This window comes from Erithacus rubecula (assembly GCF_903797595.1).
Source record: "Erithacus rubecula genome assembly, chromosome: 26".
Lineage (NCBI taxonomy): Eukaryota > Metazoa > Chordata > Aves > Passeriformes > Muscicapidae > Erithacus > Erithacus rubecula.
This window is the reverse complement of record NC_136678.1, coordinates 6,232,774-6,240,048: the sequence shown is the minus strand read 5'-3', so window position 1 is coordinate 6,240,048 and position 7,275 is coordinate 6,232,774.

Here is a 7,275-nt window from a genome sequence, read left to right as displayed (position 1 = left end):
AAAATTCTGAGCACATGGAAACCCATCATTGCTTTTTGCAGATGAGCACATGTACTTACCCCTAAGAACTGGGGGGATTTTACATGTTTGATCTCCACTCTCCTGGTGAATATTTGTGACACTGATGGCTTCTTCCAAAGGTAGTGTAAATTAATCCAGTTTCTGAATCCTGGATGGAAGAAGCTTGCTGTAGCCTGCTATATTTTCTGAAACAATCCCTACATCAGTCAATTACAAGTAATTTGAATTGATTTAAAATACCTCCATATACAGAAGATCAAGAGTTAATTATTTTTTCTTTTTCCTAATTTTCAAATCCTTCTTTCCCTTGTGAACCAAGTTCTGTGAAGCAGAAAGTCACTTCTGTATCATCTAAGTGTAGGTTATTTGTAACTCTTTTGTTTAGGTAGAAATGCTTTTGTTTGCTCTCCACTGTGTATTTCTGTTGACTGGACTTAAATCCACATTAACTACTTGAATTCATCTAGGAATCAAAAGGGAAGCCCTACAGAAAGGTACTACCAGTGTTTTAGAGTTACCCAACTACCAGACTGTAATTTTCTGAACTCAGTTTGCAGTTGGTCACTGGGGCTGTTTCTCACTGGAATCACTGAGGTGATTAATGGGCCTGTTGTGTTGGTGTGATTTCACTCTGTGCTCTGCAGGGGCCCATAAGGTAACCAGCCTAATGCTTTTTAAAGTTGAACCTTTTCCAGCAGTGTGTGGGGTTATAAATGAAGCTCTGCCTCCCATGTATCATCCCAAGAGCTGCTTTCTCTCACTGTCCTCCCCTGACATAGCAGTAACAGAGAGGGGCTGGGCTTGTTATGAGAGCAGAGCTGGCAGCAGGCTGTGCCATCAACATCTTCCTGTCCCTACAGTTCTTGAGGGAGGAGTGCTCTGGTGTTCCAGCAGGGCTGTCCATGCTTTTGGGAAGGGCTGCTTGCCCCTGAGGAGCAGGGGCTCACACCTGCCCCTTGCCTTGTGTGTGTGTGTGTGTGTATACACATATATATTTATATGTATATATACATAAAAAATTAGTTATGACTCAGGACAAGATGAATATTGATGCAACTTCCTTGGCACAAGAGCTGTGGTGCCCTTACAGCCGCTGGGCAGTAGCTTTTCCACAAAGCTTTCTTCATGAGCCATTGACAGGCTCCTCTCATTTTCAGTTCATTCAGAGGAGCCAGTGAAGTCAAAGGTCAGCATGTATTTCTGTACCTGGATGTGTGTGTTTGTAAACCAGGGTGGTTATAGACTCTGGTCATGCAGGCAGAGTTTGAGTTTGGGGTGAGTTTGGTTTGTTGTTAGTTTTGGGTGTCTCACTGTGTCACAACAGGCTGGTTCTGGAGCAGCATGTCCAGGAAGAGAATGTGGCTGCACTTTTTCCTGCCAACCTCTGACTTCTCCAGGATTATTTTCCAAAAAGGACAGGAAGGGTAGGAAAGTGTTACCACAGTGAAACTGTTGTTTGTGAAGCAATTAAGCAACTGAATTCTTGAGTGAATTTGCTCTCTGTTACACAGACTGAATGAAGAGTGTCTGAAGATCTTTAATTCAGGAGTTTATTGCATGTGCATGTGGAGAGATGACACAAATGTGATTTAGCACATTACTGAAACAGCTTCCTGATGTTGTCTGACTGGCAGTGTTGGAAGTTGGTGCTTCCATGCTGTTGGCTCTTGGATTTCATCTAGCTACTGCAGTACATTTCAGTGTCACGTGCCATGATGGTACAGTGGGTGCTAGAGCAAAACTTGCCCCTGGCTGCTGGCACTGGTAGAATAATAAAACTCTAACAGCAGAGGTGGGGCAGTTTAGACTAATAAATATTCCAGGCTAACGAGGTCTGTTCATTGCAGCCTTAGTTCATGTGGGCTGTAAATCACATCAGAATCCTGGGGAATAATCTCTGGCAAAGATTTCCCATGCTGAGAGCCCTTCATGTTTGAAATTTGGGATAGATGCCTGTTAGTAGTTTTTATGCATGCATGTATGTGGCAAAAGGACTTTTGATGCTGTCAGGCATGCTGGTCACTGAGGCTGTGGGACAGATTGATGTGGGGGTGGCCCTGGGGTGGTTCCCCATCCAGGTTTGTCACAGGCCAGTTCCCTTCCTGTGTCTCCAGTGCTGGCCAGGCTGTTCATTCCCTGCTCCTTGTCCTGGGATTGTGAGGGTGCCAAGCCCCACAGATCCATGGCTCTGAGCAAGGCAGGGTGTAAAGGTCATAGTTGAGTCCATTAATAACAAGGTGCAAACGGCTGGTTTATGTGTAATGTGAAGCTTTTTACTTATTTCATTTTTGCACTTTGGGGGCTCTGTTTGCTTATGGAGCACTTGGTGTCTGGTACCTATTTAGCCTGAGAGCAGGCAATTGGGTTCCTTCAGGCCTTCAGAGGAATGCAGAAAATTGTTCTCTGGTGTTGTAATTCTGCTGGGATAACTGGAGCTTATTTGTCTCACTGCTTATTAAATACATACTTGTCTAGAGTCCTCTTTTTTTTTTTTTCTTTTTTTTTTTCCTGAGAAACGTTGGGTGAATCCCAAGGACCACAAGTGAGGGGAAGATTCCAGGAGGAGGGGGAGAGGGAAGTGCCTGCACCTCTCCACAAGCTGCATCATCCACCTCCAGTGCCAGCAGAATGGAGAGGTTAAATATGAGAGCAGATTCCCTGAGGGAAGGAGATGTATGGATGGGGCTCAGCCAGACATAAATGAATATTGCCCTTCCCCCTCTCAGGGGTGAGGCAGTGAGGGGAGCAGCAGCTCCCAAACACCAGTGGATGGGGGAAGCTGGGGAGGCAGGGGGGCTGTGCTGGGGTGTGTGAGTCCAGCTGTGCAGGGCAGGAGCTCACCTGGGCTGTGCTGGGGTGTGTGAGTCCAGCTGTGCAGGGCAGGAGCTCACCTGGGCTGTGCTGGGGTGTGTGAGTCCAGCTGTGCAGGGCAGGAGCTCACCTGGGCCCTGCTGGGGTGTGTGAGTCCAGCTGTGCAGGGCAGGAGCTCACCTGGGCTGTGCTGGGGTGTGTGAGTCCAGCTGTGCAGGGCAGGAGCTCACCTGAGCTGTGCTGGGGTGTGTGAGTCCAGCTGTGCAGGGCAGGAGCTCACCTGGGCCCTGCTGGGGTGTGTGAGTCCAGCTGTGCAGGGCAGGAGCTCACCTGGGCTGTGCTGGGGTGTGTGAGTCCAGCTGTGCAGGGCAGGAGCTCACCTGGGCCCTGCTGGGGTGTGTGAGTCCAGCTGTGCAGGGCAGGAGCTCACCTGGGCCCTGCTGGGGTGTGTGAGTCCAGCTGTGCAGGGCAGGAGCTCACCTGGGCCCTGCTGGGGTTCAGGTCCAGCTGTGCAGGGCAGGAGCTCACCTGAGCTGTGCTGGGGTGTGTGAGTCCAGCTGTGCAGGGCAGGAGCTCACCTGGGCCCTGCTGGGGTTCAGGTCCAGCTGTGCAGGGCAGGAGCTCACCTGGGCCCTGCTGGGGTGTGTGAGTCCAGCTGTGCAGGGCAGGAGCTCACCTGGGCCCTGCTGGGGTGTGTGAGTCCAGCTGTGCAGGGCAGGAGCTCACCTGGCTGTGTGTGCTCTGTGCACAGGGCAGGGGGGTTCCTGCAGTCACTCAGCATCCAGAAGGGACCTGCAGAGATCAAGTGCAGCTCCTGGCTGTGCACAGGAGTGCCCTGTGATCCCACCTGTGCCTGAGAGCCTTGTCCAAGCACTGCTGGAGCTCTGGCAGCCAAGGGACCATGAGCATTCCCTGGTGAGCCTGTTTGGTGCCCTGCATGCTCTGGGGAAAGAACCTTTTCCTGATACCCACCCCAAAGCTCCAGCACGGGTACCCTGCCAGCTCTGAGCAGTGCCCAGCTTGCCCTGTTTTGCTGTTCAAAGGGACAGACTCCTTGTCTTCACTCAGTTAGGATGGCTGCAGAGGTGGTGTGTGAGGTGTTTGGGTCACAGATCTCTGCAGATCCGTCAGGATGACAGCAGCACTCACAGTGGGTTTCTGTGTTCGGTGTCCTGTGCTGTGAATTCACCCCTCTGACAATGCAGGTGGCTGAAGAGAAAGGCAGCTGCAGTGTGCAGCTCTGCCTCCTCCCTGTCTGGAGCCTCCTGGCAGGGTGTGCTCTGCACGCCCCAGCCCTCACTGAGGGACGAGGCCATGATCAGCAATGCTGCTCATGTGCTTGGAATTTTCCTCCTTTCCAGCCTCCACTGCTGTTGTGTGCTGTTTGGTGGGACCTTCAGTGAGTGTGCTCCCTGGGGAGGGCGAGGTAACACAGCCCTGTTGCACATCAGTGAGGGTGCTCCACCAGGATGAGCGTGCTCCTGCCCTGGCATCTCCCCTTGGGCTCTTTCTGGCCAGAACATTTTCCTTTTGCTCTGGGTGCCTTGAGTTGTGAAATCACAGCACGGCCTCCTCGGCTGGACCCTTCTTTAACAGCCTCTTGATTTCTTTGCTAATTTGGCTGTGGGCTTTCCTCAGTTGTAAACCAGTGACCCAGTGTGTGACTATTGCATTCTCCTGCCTTGACTCATGGCTGTGGTTCCAGCAGTGACCCCCTGCTGCTCTGCCTGGGATATGGGGTGTGAGGGCTGCGCTCACATCTTGACAGGCTGGGTGAATGTCACTCCAGCATCTGCCCCTGTGGGCTGGGCCCGTTCCAGCAGTGCTCCCCCATGGATTGCACAGTTCAGGTACCTGGGCAAAGCTTCTGTGCCTTGGTGAGCCCAGTGAAGAGCAGAAAAGGCCCGTGGGGTGGCAGGGCAGTGCTGGGGTGGGTGTCACTTGGCAATGTACTCACCTGCATTGCTGAGCTCAAGAACTCAAGGATCTTGCCATTACCTCCATCCCAAACAGTGGTGGTGACACCTGAGCTAAGGCCTGTTCTCACCCACACAGAGAAGAGCAGAATCATAGAATCTCCTGGGCTGTGGAAGAGACCCACAAGGAGCATTTGGATGTCAAGTCCAGTGCCTGGCCCTGCACATGATTCCGTGTTTCCAAAACCTTCTGACTCCTCCTGTGTGTCCTGTCCAGCTGCTTCAGAGAAGATAATATGTTCAGAAGCTCGTTAAGCAATTAATTCTGCACCTTGTCCTTGAATGCAGACATGCTTTTGACTGGAAGATAATTAGAAGATGAACTTGCTCCACATTTTAGGCAGATTACTTCAGAGGGGCTTGTGAGAGGGACTGAGTGTTCCCTGATGAGACTGGAGCCTTCAGGAATGTTTTGAGATGGAAAACAGCTGCTTGCCAAGGAAGAGTGTGCTGAGGGGAGTTCCATGGGCTCACCTGCAGCAGGGCACTGACCAGTCTGAAATCCTTCAGCTCACAGTGGGACCTGGTCTTGTTCAAGCACTGAGAGTTTGCTCTGGCTGACTGGTGTGTTTCTCGTCAGCTGTGTGGTTTTCTGCTAATTGCCTGTTAATGAATGGGTGTAACCTTGCACAGTCCTTTGCAGAACTGTCACTTCTGGCAGATGGCTTGAGCTCGAGGCTGTCTCCATGACTGCTTCTCCAGGTACTTCTGGAGCACTTGCTCTTGATTCTGGGTATTTTTACTCTTATTTACTGCTGTGACAGAGGAATGCAGCTGCACAGGTGGGCCTGGCAGGACTAGGGAGGGTTCCTGTCTCAGCTCTGGTTATTCTGCAGGCACTGCAGGATCCAATTTCAGCATCTCAGTGATGAAACCAGAAAGGGGGAAAGCCAATAAACCCAAGACAACCTGTCCTCAGGAGTTTCCCTCTCAGTTGAAAAATATGAACATCTGCATTCAAGGGGAGGATATATTTGGGCAGCAGCCATTGATTGAGGTGTCATCCATCAGGTGGAACCACAGATCTGCTGCAGACACCCCCAGGGTCCTGTGTGGAAGAAGTGTTTGTTGGCAGCTGACCCCAGGTTCCCAGGCCCTGGGTCCCTCCAGCCCAGGGAGTGTGTCCAGCTCTGGGAGGGAGCCTGGGGTTCATTGCTGAGGGGGCAGCACTCTTTCCAAGTCTGTGGTAAATGGTGAGTAGGGGGAGCAGCAGTGGAGGTAATTGAGAGGCTCTTCCCGGGTGATCAGCCTGGCTGGCAGATGCTGCTCTGCCTTGGGCTGCCTCAGGCCCCCTGCTCACCTGCCAGCCTTCCTGAGTGCAGCCAGAATGGAGAATTGTCTCTCCCCAAAGTTCAGAGTGTCTTGGAAAGGTCTGGAGGAAGAAGTCTCCTCAGTAAACACCAGCTCCAATGCAGGAGCAGGGAACAACTCTCCTGTGCTGTCGGTGACTTGGTTTAATTCTGTAAGAAACAGGTTAGGCAGGGAGGAAGTGGCATTCCTGTCATTCTCTCAAGAGCTCTTTTAAGATGTCTCCTTTTGGCTTGGCTGTGGCTTTGCAGCAGCTCTGCTGAAGGTGCTTTTTCTGCATGAGCTCTGTTTGGCATGGAGGAAGGTGCTTAATCCAGCCCGTGGCAGCCTCTGAATTCTTTGAGCAGTTCCCCCATCAAAGCTGGTTTCATAGTGGATTTCTCTCCCCACTTAAACTCTTGTTTCCTAGGCCATGGAGTAAATCCCTTTGGAGATGCTCTTGGTGCCACAGCCCACGGGTGGCTTAGGACCACAATAATCTTCTTTGCCTTAATCCCATCCTGCTCCTTTGACCTTCCTCCAGCCTCTGCTGCTGTAGCCTGCTCAGCTCGCTCTTGCTCACACATCTCACTGCTTCCAGGAGAGAGCCCCAGCTCCTCAGAGACCTCTGAGATGCCCTCTGGCAGCAGAAAAGCAGACCCCAGCAAAAGGATTTGCAGGTGAAAGTCCCTGTTGACTTGGCCTTTCTTAATCTTCTAAGTTTGGAACTTCCATGAAAACTTCCTTCAGCACAATGCTGAGCAGTGTTAGGAAAATGAACCCCATTTTTCCTGGCTCAGGGAGGAGGCACAGCCTGCCTGGGGCAATGTGCAGCTCTGGTGGAGGAGCTGCAGGAGTACCCTCAGCCTCAGGAATTGCAGTGATTAAGACAATTTTTCTTTCTTACCTGGATCAGTTTAGTTTCCAGGTTCAACTGTTATACATTGCATTTGTTTGTGTGGATTGGGACCTTTTGACCAGACCCTATAAAATATCTGTACACTAAATAAAGCATTTTTGTAATGTCTGCTTGAATTGCTGGAGGAAAAAAGGAGATTTGTAGAGCTGAGGGGTGGATCCCTGTAACTTACCTACCAGCTGCTCTGCAGCTGCCTTCCCCTCCTCTCATCAGCTTCAATTTTAGTTGATTGTTTCGAGTGTTTGGGGTTTTACAGTGGGA